This window comes from Lycium barbarum, chromosome 5 (genome assembly GCF_019175385.1).
Source record: "Lycium barbarum isolate Lr01 chromosome 5, ASM1917538v2, whole genome shotgun sequence".
NCBI lineage: Eukaryota > Viridiplantae > Streptophyta > Magnoliopsida > Solanales > Solanaceae > Lycium > Lycium barbarum.
In genome coordinates this window covers 66,755,997-66,777,912 of record NC_083341.1, presented here as the reverse complement: position 1 = coordinate 66,777,912, position 21,916 = coordinate 66,755,997, and the positions used below count along the sequence as shown (strand labels likewise).

The 21,916-nt window shown below is 39.5% G+C and overlaps 1 long non-coding RNA gene across 1 annotated transcript; it reads left to right on the top strand.

Annotated features, from left to right (window-relative positions):
• The first annotated feature begins 299 nt into the window (after window positions 1-299).
• Window positions 300-3,002, top strand: LOC132642512 (uncharacterized). Its single transcript, XR_009583211.1, has 3 exons — window positions 300-530; window positions 1,615-1,680; window positions 2,592-3,002. It is a non-coding gene; the product is annotated as an uncharacterized LOC132642512 (long non-coding RNA).
• The last annotated feature ends 18,914 nt before the right edge of the window (window positions 3,003-21,916 follow it).

Here is a 21,916-nt window from a genome sequence, read left to right as displayed (position 1 = left end):
AAAAAAAAATTATTTCGGGATACAAAGTCGGGATTCTTGACCTTGATTTTATTTTGAGATATAAGTTATATATGAAATTGTTGGCATTGAACACTTAGGGAAAATTGGGACCACAATTCATAAAATTGGAATTTAAAATGTGGTGCCAAAAATGCCATGGGGGCCGTGTGAATTAAAAAGGGGTCCCACACATTGTGTGACCAATTTTAATTGGTCCAACACATTGTGTGGACCCAAGGAAATGTGGATATTTTGTGAACCACTTAAAAGATGAAGACCAAGTCTTCATTCCTCATTTATTCACTTCATCACTTAGCACAAAACAAGAAAATAGAGAGTTCCCAACCCCCACTGTTTTCGGCCCAACCTTAGGAAAACCAAATCAAATTCTAGCTTCCCAAAAATTATTTCCTTGGTGTTAACCCACTATATTGAGGTCCCTAAGTAGCGTGGAAGAGTTGTTCGGGTCATCCAACCATTAGTTGTACCCATTTGCAAACCCTAACTATTTGGTGGATTGAAGAAGAAAGGTATGTTTTGCTCTTGTTTTTGTGTTGTGAACATTTATTCATGTTATGGTATGTTAATAGGGATGGAAATCATGAAATATAGTATGATTGGAAGTGGGTTGTGTGATGGGTGTTCTAGCCGTGTATATGGGTGTGACAAATGGAATTGATGAGTTAATTCTATATTATGTTAGATTGGTATCGAGTGGGGAAAAGAATAAAAATCATCGATACATGTATATGTGTAGTGTAGCCGTGTTTATAGCCTCCAAATTGTAGCAAAGAAGGAATAAATCTCGCTTAGCGTCGTAATGGTTATGGTGATGACTTGTAGGTTAGAAATGAGAATTTAATGTCCCAAATTGACATAGTAAGCGTTGCGGACTGATTTGGAGAACTTTGTGCATTGAATAAAATTTGTATATATAAGAATCATTAACATGTGTATGTGTGTGGCGCGGGCGAATGTGAGTTTTATAATGTGTCGAAGATCGTAATACTATCGCTTAGTATTTTAGTTATCGTCGAAACGAATTCTAGTTGGAAATAAGTGTTTAAGTGGCTCAAGATTGATGTTGAGAAATTGTGGGCTGTTTTGAGGCTAGTTGTGCGTTTGACGTAAATTGTATATTTTATGAAAATCATATCGTTATATTGTGGATTGTGGTACAAAACATGACTTGAAAATGAGGAATGGAAAAAGGGGACTGTTTTCGGCCAAACAGTGGAAAAAGTTTCGGGTCGTTGGAAATATTATGTGGATTGTTTAGAATGTCCTAGAATATTGTGGTAAAGACTCGGGTGGATAATTAAATGTGTGAGCGATGTGGTGGCTTGAATGTGAGCTGTTGAATTGAATATTTGGAAAGTTGTCGAATGATGAAAAAGAGAGCTATTAATGTTATTTTGTCTTCCGAATTTATTATTGATGTTGTTAGGTTGGTTGTTGTTGTTGTTGTTGATTGATACGGCCGAGTTAAATTCTCGGGGTAGCCTATTTACAGGGGAAATGCTGCCCAAATTTCTGTAGAATTAAGGGCGAAATTGGAATTTAATGCCCAGAGAGTCTTTAGCTAATGTTTGGCATTTTATGGCTTATTTTTAGATCGTGGGCAGCCCGAATCATAGTTTGGACTTAGCTTGAGTTGGATCATATTGGAGAGCGTTTGAGGTATGTAAAGCAACCTTCCTTCTTTTGGCATGCCTTAGTTTCACATAGGCTAGATTAGAGCTTTAAGGGAATTCCAAATTCGAGATCCGAGCATGTTATGATCCATATATATATTCTTTGGCACTCTTATGTATGTTTTTATGAAATATGAACCATGATGTATTTGAAGTAATCGCTTTCCGAAATCCGCATAGAAAATGTTCACTTTAAGGAATTTTGTAATCTCTGAATGCCATATTTTTCGCATAGAGGCTCGGATCGCTCCAATAATTTTTATAGGAGTTTGCTTGATGTATAATGGGTATGTTTTTCATAGGCGGGCTCAGTTCGGGTCTATACTCGTCTGTGGGTCCCGCGACGCCCTTTATGTAAATTCGACAACTTTGAATCAAAAAGTGATAATTATTATTCCGATTTCGAATATGACTATTTTACTTATCCTTCGGATTTATAATAATGATTTTATGCATATGATTCCTCACTACTCCGCTCGTGCCTACTATGATATCGTTCGCCGGTTCCCGGGCCGGTTCTGTTGTCGTGCGCTTTGTGATACATTCCGGTGTTATGCTGTGATTATGGTTCACCGTGCTCCTTGCTCGAGGGCCGGGTTCCACTTATGTTTGGCGTTATGCTGTGTTGTGATGTGTGACGGGGATTCGGAGATTTGAAACTTTCTGGTGTTATGCTGTGTTGTGGCGCCATCGACAGGCGGGCGACCACATTTTCCTGTGCCCTATGCATAATTTATACTTTGGAAATAAACATTTTGATATTTTTTTTATATGTATTATTTTCTATATATCTGATTCGATTATTGTTCAGATTTATTTCTGTACCTTCTGCTTTGCATACTCAGTACATATTTCGTACTGACCCCCTTCTCCGGGGGCTGCGTTTCATGCCCGCAGGTACGGACGCACAGCCTGGTGATCCACCTGTTTAGGACACCCTTTCTGCTATTCGGAGTGCTCCTCTCTTTCCGGAGCTTATACTTTTGGTATATATATTTTTATTAGTGCATTTGTATATATTCGTTCATGGGTACGGCGGGGCCCTGTCCTGTCATATGATTCTGTCGGTCTGTTTAGAGGTCTGTGGACATGTTTGTGGGTTAGGGTCTTTCTGTATGGATGTATGTACATGTCGTTTGGGCGATCCCATACGCCGAGGCGGCCGGTCCGCATATGTTGTTTGGGCGATCCTATACGCCGAGGCGGCCGGTCCGCATATGTTTATATATTGCTTGGTTAGCCCTGTGTGGCTTTTGTTGGTATTTTCTGCGTGCAGGGTATATTGGATAGTCCGTAAAACAAAGGAAACTCTGCCAAAATTTTTCTGGAAATTACCTAAATTTGAAATAAAGCCTTGTAGGTTTCCGCCATATACTAGAATGAGTTAATAGAATTTGAGATAATATTTGATAGATGGGTTAGGGTGCCCAGATCGGGCACTAGTCACGGCCTACGGGGTTGGGTCGTGACACGTACAATAAATTACGGGGCGCACTTTGATCACATACTTTCAAGTAGATAACTTTGCCTTTTTTGTAAACTTCTAATGAGGTACGTGATTAATATACGCGACGTATAATAAAGTACGGCCCATACATGTATCACGTACTCTCAAGAACTGCTATCAGCCCCTTCTTTTGATTGTTTTCGACGATTTACACAACTTCACCAACACATAATCTACTTCTTTCATGCTTCAATTACGGGGTTTTGGGGTGCGGGTTACTCAAACTTCACCCGTTTTATAATATTTCTCTTTGAGGCAATTTACCGAGCAGTTGGCGGGCATAACAACTTTAGGCTTCAAAACTGAAACCAATCGTTGGAATGCCCTCCAACCCAACGGGGATATGAAATATTTGTCCCCACGAATTCTATACATGACAGCATACCAATCCCCGCCCCGAATTACACCCACAAATGCTCCCACAACAAGATTTACCATATGTACTAATTTTCAATCCACAAAGCAAATATACCATGAACGAACTAAATCAACATACCTGTGCAGAAGACCACAACGAGAATAATCTCTGCAATTTAAAAGATCCATACAAGTTCCTTTCCCCCACTACTTTTTCGAGTATAAAAGGTGGAAACGGGTGTTTTAGTAATTGGGATGACTATGGTGAGATTATTTGGTGGATTGTGAGTAATGGGTTGCAGTAATGGTGGGTATTGATGGGGTGGTAAAGGGGTGAAATCGTGGGTGAGGGACGGGGGAGTTGGAAGGATTTAAGAAGTGAGTGTCATGGGAATATCAAGAACTGTGAGCTTTAATGATTCTAGGAAATGAAGTCATCATGGAAGACGTTATGGAATTCATGTGAAGGTATACAAAAATGGGAATATGCCTTAAGAAGAAGGGTTAGCTTCACATACCTCTTTTTCTTCTTAACTACTTAACGTTCACCGCCAAGGCTTGAGAAATCTACATTTAAAAGGATTCATACCATGGTTAAGTCTTAAAGACACTATTGAATTCAAACTAGAACAACTCATGAGCTAACAAAAATTGGGAAACATTTCCCCTATTTCATCAACTTCCACCATATCGCAAAACAATCCCCAAACAACCATAATAACATCCACAATATTATACTCAAGTAGTCATATTCAATTAAGTCTCAAAGTTCATTCTCATATTCAACTTACATCAACAACTTCACATCCACCCTTTGCACAATTTTATACAACACTTCCTTGTCCCTATTAATACCCTTCATAGCAAGATTATATCCATAACATACTAAGAATCATGACTCAAGTTAGTTTACTACTCACAAACATCATATCTACATTTAGACCTCATCTTTTACTTTCTCCTTTCACCCAAGTTATTCAACAACTAAGCATTCTTAATAACATGAAATAAGCATGAAGACTAACCTTTTACCTCATAAAATTGAGCTTTGGAGTAAGTTATCAACTTGTATGAAAACCCTAGCTTCAATACCCAAGAAATCCTTGAAGTCTACTAACCCTAGCAAGTTTTCCAACACATGGATATCTTGATTCTTGCTATTTGATCTTTGATTTCTCTTGGGTTTGAGTGGAATATACTTGAGAGAAGGTTCTAGAGATTTTAAGGGTTTGGGAGAAGTGGGAAATGAAAAATATGAGCTTGGGTCATATATATAGAAAAAGGAAAAAAAAATCTGGAAAAGTGACCCGACTTGGTTATACGGACACTTATACGGTCCGTATAAGTGACCGTATAATCCCACCAGGGACTGTCCTTCTCTGGAATGTTATACGGACTATTATACAGATCGTATAAAGTTATACGGATCGTATAAGTGGTCGTATAACCCATATTTTCCAAACTCGCTCTCGTTGATTCGTTTGACCTCCAATCCTTGTGGAACCTTCTTGGCACTTATATAACACTTCATTAACCATACAATATATCACGACCCAACTAGGGCCATGACGGGTACCCGGAGCTAACCTACTGAGCACCACCCATCTTACTTGTCATCAAACCCTTCCTAAATATACATTACTCTCGGCACGGAACTTGTCATAATACAATCATTATCATTTCCAAAATACATCTACCTTTGAGCACATAAGCTTGCGAGGCTATCAAAAATGATATACGAATATACACTGTAGTAATCATGAGACATCTCCTACCCACACATAAGTATCTACGAGCCTCTACAAATATACGGAGACATAAGGACGGGACAGGACCCGGCCATGCCCCAAACATGTACACAAAAGAATATACCAATAGGTTGAACCTCCGGAGTAGCGGGGTGCTCCTGTACAATTGCTGAGTAAGATCCTAAGCGTCGGCACCATCTGCTTGTCTACCTGTGGGCATGAGCACAACGTCCATAAAGAAAAGGACGTCAGTACGAACAATGTACTGAGTATGTAAGGCATATATGGTAACATAATAAGGAAATATAGAAAGCATAAGAAGAAAAGATAACTGTAACTGCTTGCCTCTTGAGGCGGAATCATGCATGCTCACTTTTACCTTTAAAACCAGATTATAACACATATATACATATATGAGTAAACTGTCTGAGTCATATGTTATCACTAGCCTTCGTCGGGGATGGTCATCTCACGCCACCCACTAGTGGTGCTGCCCATGCTATATAGACACGATGTAGTAAGCCGCCCGCCTTAGCGGTGCTGCCCGGCCATCTAGGCACGGTGTAATCATTATTATATTGGAGTGACGTATGGTCGGTAACCTCCGATTATCTTATGGAACAATCATAATTATCTTGTCTCACCTCGAAGGAATTAGCATTATGAGGTGAAACTATCAATGATGAATAGCAACCAAGGAAATCATACATCAAGATCATTAATCTCATAGTAGCATCCTTTCATAAGCTTTAGAATCTCGGGACATAGAATCATCATTACCATTGACATTATCATAACACATCTCTTATCCTTATATCATGAGAAGCTCTTAATGATCATAGGCTTGTAACTTTCGAAATGTAAGAAAGTCATGAAAAGATAGAGGAAATCATGTTATAGGAATCATGCCTTAGAAAAGAAGGGACTAGCTTTACATACCTTTACATCTCTTTACAATTAATGCCCTCCTTCTAAGCTTACGATTCTACCTTCAAGAGGATTCGTACTAAGATTAGGTAATTGAATACATACTTAATTCTAAACTTGAACGACTAAGAGCTAACGGAAATTGGGAAGCATTTACTTTATTTCTACAACTTTCTCCATATAATAAACAACTCCCAAACATCATTAACAACACCCAAGACATCGTAATCAATCAACATTCTTCACGTTAAACATTATTCAATTCTTAAAATGCCCTTCCAATACCATCCATAACCATAACTATAACATAACACTATATTCAGTCACATATAATGCTTTTACAACATCTCTAATATCACCCATAACAAGATCACATTCATGATATATCAAGAACTATGATTCAAGTCAAGTTACTATTCAATAATACTACTATTTCCATATTTAAACTTCATACTCCACTTTCTTCCATAATCCATGTCTTTCAACCACTCAATATTCTTAATAACATGAAATAAACATAAAACTCACCTTTGATTATGTAGGAATGAACTTTGGATGAAGATACTTCACTTGAAGAAAACCCTAACTTCAATTCCAAAGGAATTTCTAGCTTCCATTAGCCCTAATGAACACCCATACACTTGATTTGCTTTGATTATTGGTATTTGATCTTTGATCTCCCTTGAATTTGTGTTAATGAGATGTTGGAATATTCTAGAGCCCTTGAGAGAAGTGGAGAATGTGGGAAAATGAAAAATTTGAACTTAGAACTTATATTTATACTTGGGAATTAACTCAGCCTGTTGGGATTATACAGACCCATATACGGTCCGTATAAGTGACCGTATAACTCCATCAGTGATGGCCCTTCACTGTAACAGTTATACGGACCGTATAATGTTATACATACCATATAATGTTATACGGACCGTATACATGGTCGTCTAACCCACCTTCTTCCCGAACTTGTTCTCGTCTTTTCGTTTGATCTCCAATCATTATGGGACCTTCTTAACACTTGTTTAACACTTCATTAACGATCTAAAATATCCTCATAACTCCTCTCCAAGGCATTACCAATCAATCCTTAACTCGATAGTTTCCAAAATCTTCCCCAAACAGAAATTATACTTCACCTTCCTTTGACGAACTTAGTTTCACTAATTCATATAACTTCAAAATCTTATCGTATGCACTTTAAAGCCACCAAAGACCCTTCTCATAATCATAAGAGCCTCATGTTCACCTTAAGCTCACGTTAGTCTTTTTATGACACAACGATATGAAATTTTCGAGATGTAACACTCTCCCCCCCCCCCCCCCAAGAACATTCGTCCTCGAATGTTAAGTTCTCGGGAATTCTACAGAAATTTCGCTAGAGTTTCCCTTACAATATGGCACTACCATCCTGTCACAGCACCCAAAATAACATCGCCTCACTGGGTTACAACAACAACAACAACAACAGCAAGAAAACATGGCCACACACGGCCAAAAACATTAAAAGAATGCATTACATACCTTATGCCAATGGCGTCTCGTCTTGAACCTCTTCTGGGGTGGAAAATAAGTACTAGTATTTGGACTTAATATTTTCTTATACTTCCCAATTCATCTCTTTTACTTCCTCGTCCCTTCATAATACCTTCATCGAGCTTATATTTTTACTTCTTTCTTCACTACCCCAAAACCATTGGAGAGGGCAGTAAGAAATCCTCTCAGAGTCTTTTAATAATAGTTCTAAATCTGGCTTCAAGATGAAATTTCCACATTCCAATAATTTGATACTTTCCCATTCTTGCAAGCTTTATGCGACCATCTGGATATATCAGTTCCAAGCCACCCTAACAGGTCTCTCCTTCTTCCTTAAAGGTCTAACGTACGTGCTTCTAGCATGCCTTGGGAAGTTAGAAAATGAGCTCTATCCGCTTATCCATCTCAGAATGGGGCGGGGGGGGGGGGGGGGGGGGGGGAGGGGCGTTTACCAGGATGACCTATCTTTTTGGGGTCCCTCGGAATATATCGATCTTCAGGCATCTATAGAGAACCGAGTATTTTAGCCTAACGACTTTCGCTAATAGTCTACATGATCCCTTACAATTACAATACCTATTTCAGCTTTAGATCCATCCTTATTCTTGATTAGTGCCACGAAATCATCATACAAACACTTACTCTTTATTACCTTCTTTACCCACACTTCTCGCTTCCAGTTTCTCATCTAAATCTATCTTACTGCATTTACTTCACGATGCGGCCTTAAATTCTTCGTGTTTGAGTACTCTAAACTTGAAATTATCGTATCACCCATACACTTCCTCTTCTAAATGATCATACATATTTGTTCCTTTTCATTGTAGGTCGCTACCATCAAGTATTCATATTCTTCCAAATCGTTCATTTCCATTTCAATCCTCTTCTATTGTTAACACCACATCTTTCTGTTAGCAAAGGCATTACCAAATTCTGAGTCAAGTATTCTGCCTTTAAGGCTTTCCCTGGACAATTCTTCCCAAATTGTTATGCGACATTGGAACTTCGCATCTATGTAACTTGCTTGCGGTGGCTATTTCATTTGACTTCCTGTCTCAGTCCATCATTCAATTCTCCCTTTAATCCAAATCTTACTCTCATCGCCTGTATCTCCTCACTGTAAAATCATTCGCATGAGCCCTTATTGTATGGAAATACCGCTTTATTCTTATCTATCTTACGGTTGAGCTGAAGCTGCAATACTCATGTGATGTATCATCTTGGGATTAATACTGCTCTTCCGTTATATGTTCATCCTTTAACTCTACCTCGTAATCCACCTTATTGTTGCACAACTGCCATGTTGGGTTCTCCGCCCGCCTTCCATTCTACGGCTCATATCTTATATTATCTTATTCTTACACCTTCGGTAGCCACGTTGCCTCGAAAATTCGAAGACTACTCCTTTGATGGTGTCTTTTTGGTTACCATTTTGTTTCCACTACTATCAAACCATGAGGGAATTGCCTTTAGCCCTATGCTTCTTTCCTCAATTCTATCAAGACCCATAGGCCGTCTTGCGTATTAGTCATTTCAATCGATGTAGCTCATAACCACTCTATACTCCCTATACTCCCTATACCGTATCGTCCACAAACTCGCCCTCTCTTGGCTCACCTTTCTTCAATAATCACTCCCTGGGACCTTTATCGGGTAACTCACCAGGGATGCAATTCCATTTGTTGCTTTCTTGACATACATATGAAGTTAGTCCATTGATCATTCACAATCAAACCTTGTTTCTTCTTCGTCTCATTTCTCATCCCTTTTCTCAAATGATTCCGTTCATTGGACAATCGTTCTAAGCATATTTCAGAGTATCGTTGACTTTTTTTTTGATAAAACTGCAACCTAAGGTTCAACTTCAATCCTTTCGTACTCTTCTTATCTGATCAGTTCAAACTACCATAGGAGTATTGTCCCCTGCCATCTTAACATATTAATAACAGGGTAACACCTGGTCCTTTTTGAATTCTTTGGACAGATGTTGTGTAAAGTCATCCTTCATGCATAAAATATCTTACTCCACAAATGGTTCCACATTCCTTGTCATCATTCAATCAGCCACACCGTTCTCACAGTAAGATTCAAATTTTCAATCACTCCATGACACCTATTAACATTCCTACTTAATGTTAGGATATCCACAGGGTTTGATTCTCTTCCACCATCTGTTTATTGGGTTTCTGCTCTAGTAGACCTTTCTTCTATTTGCCTTACTTTTGCCCTTCTTTCTCTGTTTCAGACTTGTCTCTTTTTTTATTACACACATCACACATACCGGGCATTCGTCATTTATCGTTCTTTTGTTTCGTTGATCAACCTTACCTTGGTTTCGCTTCCCTTCATATCAGTAATAAAAAACTCCTGTCATGTAACCGTTCGAGCAATTTCCTGGATAAATAACCTGAACTACAACACAGAATACAACTGCGGTCATACTATCAACCAATTGCCAGGCAAGGAGCTTTTGTGAATACATCCCTTTTGATCTCTTTCCTCGAGGTGTCACCGATTTCAATAAGGCTGGCTCATAGTAACATGAAACTTTTTTTCTCCCGCTATAATCATCGGGTGAAGTCTAACTTAGTAATCTGAATCGATGTTACATGCATCGGCATATACGTACATATCAAGTTCATTTGATAACTCAACCTTCCAAAGCATAAGAGGGCTAGCCAAACTTTTTTAACTTGCAACTTCTTCCTACCCCAAGCACATCATTTTCCCTTCTCCTGTTTCTTACTCTATCCTGACCTGATCATCGTTCCTTTCAGCTTAATACATAATTGCTAAACTTATCTTGCACTTGACTACTAACTTCGTCTCTAATCGCTCGCTGCTGGGCCCTTTCTTTCTTCTTGCCATAATCCTACCTAAAGTCTCTACAATTTTCCTTAGATTCCTGGAAGGAATTCGGTAGATTTTCCTTTGTAAACATAACAATTCCAAACCTGCACACAGCCCAGAAAACACATCTCATGCCTTAGGAGGCCACATATAAAATACATATGATATACAACTTAACCTCACAGGGCTGATTACTATAAAGGAATGTAAAATAATAAGGCTTGTCTCATAAGTTGTACCTAAACACCCTTTCTAGAATCCCACTCTTTTTTTTCCTAAGAATTATTTCAATCAACTCCCTTCACGGAGGTTTACTTACTCATAAATTATACTTCTAGCTATCACTGGGTCACCAACAGGTATAGACACCTCAAAATGTTTGATCGACTCAAGTTTTACCCCAATACGGTCGGCAACATCAGGAGTAATATATATGTAACGAAGTAACCCCGAATCAATCAATGCATATATGTCATAAGAGGGTACCGATAATATACCTATGATAGCATCAGGGGAAGAATCAAGATCCTATAGTCTCGCTGGTGCATAATGGCGGTGCTGAGGACTACTCGAATAGGATGCTCCTCCTCTACCTCTACCACGGCCTGCTGGTGTTTGCAAGCTCTGCCTCGGAGGGCGTACCGATAATGAAGATCTAACTGCTAATCCCATAGGCCGAACCTTATCTCTACCACGTAGTGATGGACAGTCACGCTCGAAATTGCCTGGGCGAGCGCAGGCATAACAAACATTCAAACCCAAGCGGCACGGTCTAGAATATAACTTGCACACCAAGTACATCGTGGTACCGGTAATCTCGTCCGGCCTGAACCACCCATGTTCTAGAAACTAGGAGCTCTAAAACTCTGAACTGGCCCCAAACCAGCAGTTCTATCAATCCTGGGTCCAGGAAACTGTGGAGGCACACTAGCTGTTGAACGAGCTGAGTGCCTAGAGAATTGCTGTATCGGAGCGCCTCTGAACTCATGATCAAATCTTGAGGACCTGACCCTTTTCCTCCAACTCCTGTCACCATGGCCCACATCCTACCGCTGAGCTTGAGCGGCCACTAACTGAGTCAGCAAAAGAATGGCCTGTCTCATCTCCTAGCCTGAGGCATCTGGTGGAGGAACTGGGGGTGCTAGAGTTAAGGTTGAGACTCCCCTTTGCTTCTCTAGAGTGGGCGAAATATGAGAGAACTAAAAAAGGACCTTACTCTGGGACTCACCCTCCTTCCTATCTATAGGCGACTCCCGTTCAGTCCTTCTTTCGGCCACTAACTTGCCCTTCTGGGCTGCTGTAGCTTTTCCTTTCATAGGTTTCGTTGAAAACATAGCGCATAGTTAAGGAAAAGGAATTCTTATATCATGGTTCTGTCGCACGATCTATAATAAGAAGGAAGGTCAATCATTCCTAAATGCCCCGCAACCTCTTATTTATAAGTGTGACACGCTTCTCGTAGACACACCCTAGGATGAAACCTAGCTCTAATACCACTTTTGTCTCGACCCGACTAAGGGCCGTGACGGGTACCTGGAGCTTACTACCGAGCACCTGCATATCCTTTTAGCTATCATACTCATATCAAACGAACATAATTCTCAAAGTAAACTTACTATGAAATGATCACCAACACCTCCCAAATTATACGTATAAATATTCATAGGCCCGCAAGGCTACCAAAAATGATATACGGAATATACACTGATAAGACCACATAACATCTACGAGCCTCTAACTGGCACTACAAAAAAGTATAGAAATCGCAACAAAAAAAATTATATTTGGCACCAACTTAGTTTTATTGTTGGCAAATTATTTTTTTATTGCCAAATAATTTAATTTTGTTGCCATAGTATTGATTATTGTTGTAAAAAGTATTTTTGGCAACAAAAAAAAAGTTGTTGCACGTTGTTGCAATAACAGCCGTTGGGAAAAGTTCATGCGACAAAATATTTTTTTTTGTTGCAAAAAATACTTTTTGGAACAATAATCAATCTATGGCAACAAAAAAAATTTGTTGCCAAATATAATTTTTCTTGTAGTGTGGAGTACTGAACATAAGGACGGGACAGTACCCCGCCATGCCCTCAATATGTACATAAAAGAATGTACCAATAATTGGCAACTCCGGAGTAATGGAGTGCTCCTGTATAGCTGCTGATAAAGCGCCTACAGATCCGTACCGTCTCCCTGTCTACATGTGGGCATGAACACAGCGTCCATAAAAGAAAAGGACGTCAGTATGAACAATGTACTGAGTATATAAGGCATATAAGATAACATAATGAGGAAATGTAGAAAGCATAGGAATAAAGGATAACTGTAACTGCTTGCCTCTTGGGGCGGAAACATGCATGCTTACTTTTACCTTTTTTTTAAAAAAAACATACCATACATATTCATATAGGTAAGCCATCTGAGTCGTATATCATCACTAGTCCGCGCCCGGGTATCCCCCGTCCGGGATAGTCATCTCACGCCGCCCACTAGTGGTGCTGCCCATGCCATATAGACATGATGTAGTAAGCCGCCCGCCTTAGCTATGCTTCCCGGCCATCTAGGCACGGTGTAATCATTATTATATACTCAACATGAATCATGCATAAAAGCTCAAATAAAAGCTGTAACTCTATCGGAGGGACATATGGTCGGTAACCTCCGATTATCTTATGGAACAATCATAATCATCTTGTCTCACCTCGAAGGAACAAGTATTATGAGGTGAAACTATCAATGATGAATAACAACCAAGGAAATCATACATCAAGATCATTAATCTCCTAATAGCATCCTTTCATAAGCTTTAGAATCTCGGGACATAGAATCATCATTACCATTGACATTATCATAACACATCTCTTATCCTTATCTCATGAAAAGCTCTTAATGATCATAGGCTTGTAACTTTCGGAATGTAAGAAAGTCATGAAAAGATAGAGGAAATCATGTTATAGGAATCATGCCTTAGAAAAGAAGGGACTAGCCTTACATACCTTTACATCTCTTTACAATTAACGCCCTCCTTCCAAGCTTGCGATTCTACCTTCAAGAGGATTCGTACTAAGATTAGGTATTTGAATACATACTTAAGTCTAAACTAGAACGACTAAGAGCTAATAGAAATTGGGCAGCATTTCCTTTGTTTCTACAACTTTCTCCATATAATAAACAACTCCCAAACATCATTAACAACACCCAAGACAACGTAATCAATCAACATTCTTCAAGTAAAACATTATTCAATTCTTAAAATGCCCTTCCAATACCATCCATAACCATAACTATAACATAACACTATATTCATTCACATTTAATGCTTCTACAACATCTCTAATATCATCCATAACAAGATCACATTCATGATATATCAAGAACTATGATTCAAGTCAAGTTACTATTCAAGAATACCACTATTTCCATATTTAAACTTCATACTCCACTTTCTTCCATAATCCATGTCTTTCAACCACTCAATATTCTTAATAACATGAAATAAACATAAAACTCACCTTTGATTATGTAGGAATGAACTTTGGATGAAGATACTTCACTTGAAGAAAACCCTAACTTCAATTCCAAAGGAATTGCTAGCTTCCATTAAACCTAATGAACACCCATACACTTGATTTCCTTTGATTATATGTATTTGATCTTTGATCTCCCTTGAATTTGTGTTAATAAGATGTTGGAATATTCTAGAGCTCTTGAGAGAAGTGGAGAATATGGGAAAATGAAAAATTTGAACTTAGAACTTATATTTATACTTGGGAATTAACTCAGCCCGATGGGATTATACGGACCCTTTACGGTCCGTATAATATTATACGGTCCGTAAAAGTGACCGTATAGCTCCATCAGTGAGGGCCCTTCAATGTAACTGTTGTACGGACCATTATACGGACTGTATAATGTTATACAGACCGTATAAATGGTCGTCTAACCCACCTTCTTCCCGAACTTGTTCTCGTCATTTCGTTTGATCTCCAATCCTTATGGGACCTTCTTAATACTTGTTTAACACTTCATCAACGATCTAAATATCCTCGTAACTCCTCTCCAAGGCATTACCAATCAATACTTAACTCGATAGTTTGCAAAATCTTCCCCAAACACAACTTATACTTCACCTTCCTTTGATGAACTTAGTTTCACTAATTCATATAACTTCAAAATCTTATCGTATGAACTTTAAAGCCACCAAATACCCTTCTCATAATCATAAGAGCCTCATGTTCACCTTAAGCTCGCATTAGTCTTTTTATGACACAACGACATTGTCACGACCCAACCCCGTAGGCCGTGACTAGTGCCCGAGATGGACACTCGTACATATTTACTAACCAAACTCTACTGGCGTTTAGCATATTAAGGACTTTCATAAATACAAGACAGTATATCAATTAAACTGTTACTTATAATACCACTCACAAACCGGTTAGGTTATCATAGTGTGGGGAAATGCCAAACATAAACCAAATCAACATAATCGGACAATAACGACACATGACCCACATATATGTCTACAGGCCTCTAAGAGTAACGACAACATCATATGGCGGGACAGGGCCCCACCGTACCCTGGAATAGTCATATATATATATATATATGTATGTACAATAGAAGGATCTGTACCAAAAGTCTGGGCTCCAGAACAAGGGAGCACTCCAAAGTAGCAGGATAGATGTCCTAAGCTGGCGGGTCTGTACCTGCGGGCATGAATGCAGCCCCCGAAGAAGAGGGGGTCAGTACGGAATATGTACTGAGTATGTAAGGCATGAAACACAGTAAAGAGGATCATAAATAAATAGAATTTATCAGGACAAGTATGACTATTAAAAACATCAATACACTTGCCTTATGAAATGGAAGTCATGCGTATCAACATCATATATCGTACATATATATATATATATATATATCATGTCCCGGCCCTCTAGTGAGGGGCTCGGTGAATATAGCCATGCATGTCAATATCATATATCATCTATATGCATAACGTATCCCGGCCCTTTAGTGAGGGACTCGGTGAATGGAGTCATCATATGCCGTCCTGGCCGTCATCCCCGTATCATCATATCATCATATACATATACATATAACGTATCCCGGCCCTCTTTTGAGGGACTCGGTGAACAATGCAGAGGAGTGTGCACGAGAACGTATCCTGGCCCGGGACTCAGTGGAATATACATTGAGACATGCATGAGCAGAGTAGTGAGAAACTATATGCATATAAAACAATCTTAAGACTCGATGGATAAGTACATAAATCGACACTCGAGGATCATAAACACGTTTCGAGTCAATCCGAGTTAGTATGAGAAAGTTATGGACGATATCCCTTACAGAAACCTCTTTGAACGTTTCAGAAGCTATTTTTGGAAAATCAGAGCAATAGTCATATCATGTACCTTTCGAATATCACCATGGATCAAATCAAAATAGAAATTTTGGAACCATACACATGTATTAAGACATAGAAAAACAGCTTTCGGGAGTCAAGAACATTAGCCATTCTAGTGGCTCTAAGAATAGGAGTTCCTTGAAATCATACATATACTTTGTCTGTTTATTTCACAAGGATCATGCCAAAGAAAGAAAGGGTAAGCCTTACATACCTTGCCCGCTTCCTAAGCTAATCTGAACTTAAGTCCCGGCTTTCACAAGATCTACAACAATATAGTAGACACCAAACATTAGCTACAGACACTTAAGAGTCCAATTCTAAACTAACACTTCATTTACAGAAATTTCGGCAACATTTCCCCTGTAAATACAACCAACCCCGAGAATCTAACTCGGCCAATTCATCAACAACAATACCAACAACCATATTTCCAACTTCAACAATTAATTCAAAACGCATTCTAACATCGGTAACCATTTCTACACAATTCGACGACATTTCACTTATGTTCAAATTAAGCACAACAGCCCAATCCAAAATCTTCCAACTTAACAAGAACAACAACAACACATTCTTTTCTTCCAAATTCATGAACTACACTAACAATCTATACATTAGCAACTTCATTCTCATAATTACAAGAAACTATACTAAAATCACATTAACTCCTTCCACATCCCACAAACAATTTCAATACCAATTTGAATCATTAAACCTTCATTTGCATCATAGAATCCACAACAACCACAACTAAAATACTAAGTAAAATTAATTCATCCTTTCTACACAATACAACACACACACGGCCAAGCACCAACATCTACACGGCTCAACCCCAACACACAAAATTTCATGAATTTCATGAATTTCTACATACTACAACATACACAAACCATCCATAACATATAAAAAGAGGATTAAACCTTACCTTTTTCCACTTATCTTCTTACTTGGCTAGGGTTGTAATTGGCACAAACAAATGGTTTGTTGACTCCAACAACTACCTCACGTTAAAGAGGACCTTCCAATTGGTTGGATTGCTAGAAGAAAATAATTTTTTGATCAATATTTGAGGGCTTCAATTTTGGCCTACCATGGACGAATACTCTCCTTTTTTTTTTCTCCAAGCTTCTAAGTTTTAAAAGATGACTAAGTCTTGCTTGTGGTCCTTTATCTCTCTCTCTCTCTTTCTCTCTCTCTCTCTCTCTCTCTCTCTATATATATATATATATATATATATATATATATATGTATACCCTACCAATACATGATATACACATGCCAAGCCATGGGTGGGGCCCATACCAAGCCACACGGCCATGTATGGTTTTCAAGACCAATTTTATTCCTTTTGTTTTCCCTTTTTATCCCTAACCTTTCCTCAATATTACCATGAACCACTTGTGAATTTACCTTTTTACCCCTAGCCTTTCTTAATATTTCCATACCAATAATATTCATAAGCAACTTATGTGTTAAACAAGATCAAAATATAGCCTTACCCTTAAATTATCGCGCTTATCTTGAAATGTCCGATTGTACGAAATACGGGATATAACAGACATGAAATTTCTGCGGTGTAACAATCTACCCGAATACCATCGGCTGAAATAATGTGACCTAAAAAGGTCACCGAATTCAACCAAAACTCGCACTTTGAAAATTTTGCAAATAGCTTTTGAGTTTGGAGAACTCTAAGGACAGTACGTAAATGATCCGCATATTCTGCCTCGGACCGCGAATATACCAGGATATCATCGATGAACACAATCACAAATAAATCTAGGAAAGGGCTGAACATATTGTTCATCAAATCCATGAATACTGCTGGTGCATTTGTTAGCCCAAATGATATTACCCGAAACTCGAATTGACCATACCTTGTTCTGAAGGTCGTCTTAGGAATATCTTTCTCCCTAACTCTTACATGATGATACCTGGAACTCAGATCTATTTTTGAAAATCATTTGGCACCCTGAAATTGATCAAATAAATCATCAATCCTTTGGAGCAGATATTTATTCTTGATCGTCACTTTATTCAATTGCGGATAGTCAATGCACATTCGCAAGGAGCCATTTTTATTCCTCACGAACAACACGGGTGCTCCCCACGAGGATGAACTAGGCCTTATGAAGCCTTTCTCAAGAAAGTCCTTCAATATCTCCTTTAACTCTTTCAGCTCTGCGGGAGCCATTCTATAAGGAGGAATAGATATGAGTTTAGTATCCGGTAGCACATCAATAGCAAAATCAATCTCCCACTCTAGAGGAAGGCCTAGAAGCTCATCCGGGTATATATCCGGAAACACATTCACTACGAGGATAGACTGAAGAGTCGGCGATTCAGCTTCTATATCTTGAATCCAGACTAAATGGTAAAGGCAGCCTTTAGCAATCATTTTCCTTGCCTTGAGATAGGAAATAAACCTACCTCTCGGAGACACTGTATTTTCCTTCCATTCTAAAACTGGTTCTCCCGAAAACTGGAAGCGAACCATCTTCATTCTACAATCGACATTGGCATAGCAAGAAGCGAACCAATCCATGCTCATAATAGCATCAAAGTCCACCATTTTCAACTCATGTAAATCAGCCATAGTACGATGATTACAAATCACAACTATACAATTTCTATATACTCGGCTAGCTATTACCGGTTCACCAGCGGGTGTAGATACTTCAAAAGGTTTAATTGGCTCCGGTTTCAACCCAAATCGACCAACAATATAAGGAGTAACATATGCCAATATAGAACCCAGATCTATCAAAGCATATACATCATGAGGAAATACCGATAATATACCTGTGACGACATCAGAGGAGGACTCAAGATCTTGTCGCCCAACCAATGCATAAATACAGTGCTGGGGACCACTAGAACTGGGAGCTCCTCCTCTACCTCTACCATGGCTGACCAACACCTGTGAACCTTGCCCCAGAGGGTGTATAGATGATGAAGACCCAGTTGCCGACCTTGAAGGCTGGATCCTACCCCTACCACCAATTGAGGGGCAGTCACAAATGATATTGCCTGACCAACCGCATGTATAACCAACATCTGATCCCAATTAGCACTGTCCCCAATGTAACTTCTCGCACTGGGAACATCGTGGCATAGGTGGCCTCACCTGACCCGAGTTGCCTCTGTAATGAGAACCTGAAGCTCTAAAACTCTGACTCGGCCTGGAGTGAGTAGATCTATCAAATCTCTGGCCTGAAAACCGTGAAGGTGCGCTAGTCATAGAATAGCCTGAATGCCTAGAAAAATGCTATCTTTTCCCTCCTCTAAACTCACTAGTCGGACCTAAAGATATAGCCCTCTTATTGTAACCTCTGCCAAGCTCACGCTCACCTCTTTGCGGTTGTTGGATTTCCTCTAAATTCTAGGCGTGGGCTTGAATGCGAGAAATATCCATATTGTCATGAAGGGATGCAGGCAAGCACTTATCCATCAAATGTGGCCCTAGGCCTTTCATAAATTGGTGCACCTGATCACCCATATCCGCTGCCATGGCCGGAGCATACCTAGCCAAAGAATTGAAGCGAAGACTGTACTTTAAAGCACTCATGATTCTTGCGTAAGATTCAAGAACTTGTCGGCTCTAGCCTGCCGAACCTCTGGGGGCAAGTAATATCGTAAGAAAGCATCAAAATTTTTTTGCCATACCAAGGGGGGGGGGGGGTGCATTAACTCCCCTAGAAGACAACCACACCGTATACCAATGAACCGCAACATCCCGCAATCTATACTAGGCTAACTCCATCGATTAGACATTGGAAACATGCATTAGCCGAAGTGTCCTTAACATTCCATCAATAAAGTTTTGACGGTCCTCATCCGGCTTTGACCCGAAGAACTCCGGAGGGTTCAAGCTAATAAAATCACGGGCTCTTGCACTAACCGCCCTATCACCATGACCCATACCCTGCCGCTGGGCCTGAACGGTGACTAACTGAGCTAGCAATTGAATGGCCTCTTTCATCTCTTGGCCCGAAACATCTGGTGGAGGAGCTAGGGGTGCTGGAGCTGGGGCTGAGGCTCCCTAACGCTCCTCATAAATAGGCAACGAGTGAGAGGACTGAGATTGAACCTCATTATGCGACTCACCTTCCTCTATAACCATTGGCGGTACTCTTTCAACCCGCTTTTCTGTTACTGTCTTGCCTTTTTGGGTTGCCGTAGCTTTCCTCTTTAAAGGCATTTATGAAATACATAATACATGGTTAAGGAAAGACAAATCCTCATATCATAGCTCTATCGCACGATCTTATGAAGAAAGAAGGTCATTCATTCCTAAAATGCTCGCAGCCTCCTGTTTATAAGTGTGGCACGCAACACACCTTTAAACAAGACTCTACTGGACACGACTCGTAGACACATCCTAGGATGGAACTGCTCTGATGCCACTTTTGTCAAGACCTAACCGGAGGGCCATGACGAGCACCCGGAGCTAACCCACCGGGCACCTCTCATCGTACTTTCACATTCATATCTAGGTAAGCCACATGGCCTGTTAACAATTCTGTGCCTCAATAATGCCATTTTCAACGAGTAAAACACTTTTTATATCAACATCAACAACTACCCCTGTCCATGACTGTCTACGAGCCTCTAAGAAGAGTATGAAGTATCATCATAGGGACGGGATAGGGCCCCGCCATGCCCATATGTATATACATGAAGGAATAGTACCCACAACTGCAGCTCCGAAACAAATGGAGCTCCTCTATGCAGTCTCTGAACAAGCAATCTATGGGTCAAGTCTATCTCTCTGTCCACCTGCGAGCATGACGCAACGTCCACAAACAAAAGGACATCAGTACAGATAATGTACTGAGTATGTAAAGCATGATCAATAACATAATAGAAGCATGAATGATAACATAAGAAAGAAGAGTCATGGGGTGATAGAGCCATTTATACCTCTAGCGATGTTCATCATATTCACTTACCCTTTTTCTAATGGGAACCTTCCATTACGTACACTTATGCATATAGTAGTATCGTACCCGACCATAGAGGTTCGGTGTCTTACGTACCCGATCATGACAAGGTTCGATGTTATACATACCTAGCCTTGCCAAGGCTCAGTGTTATCCGTACCCAACTGCAGTGGTGCGCGCACGATAGATATCGTTCCTGGCCATATAAGCTCGGTGTTCTTAATAGTCATACTTAGATATACATACATACATATACATAGGAGTACATAAGTATCATCAACATCCTCATCGTCATCGTCATTTCCATTGTACCTTTCCTTAGAAGATCAACTATCATAGGATGGGACCAATAGTGTAATGGGAATATCAAGAACTATGAGCTTTAATGATTCTACGAAATGAAGTCATCATGGAAGACGTTATGGAATTCATGTGAAGGTATACGACAATGGGAACATGCCTTAAGAAGAAGGGTTAGCCTTTTCATACCTCTTTGTCTTGTTAACTACTTAACGTTCACTGCCAAGGCTTGAGAAATCTACATTTAAAAGGATTCATACCATGGTTAAGTCTTAAAGACACTATTGAATTCAAACTAGAACAACTCATGAGCTAACAAAAATTGGGCACCATTTCCCCTATTTCATCAACTTCCACCATATCGCAATACAACCCCCAAACAACCATAATAACATCCATAATAGTATACTCAAGTAGTCATATTCAATTAAGTCTCAAAGTTCATTCTCATATTCAAGTTATATCAACAACTTCACATCCACCCTTTGCACAATTTTATAGAACACTTACTTGTCCTCATTAATACCCTTCATAGCAAGATTATATCCATAGCATACTAAGAATCATGACTCAAGTTAGTTTACTACTCACAAAAATCATGAAATCTACATTTAGACATCATCTTCTACTTTCTCCTTTCACCC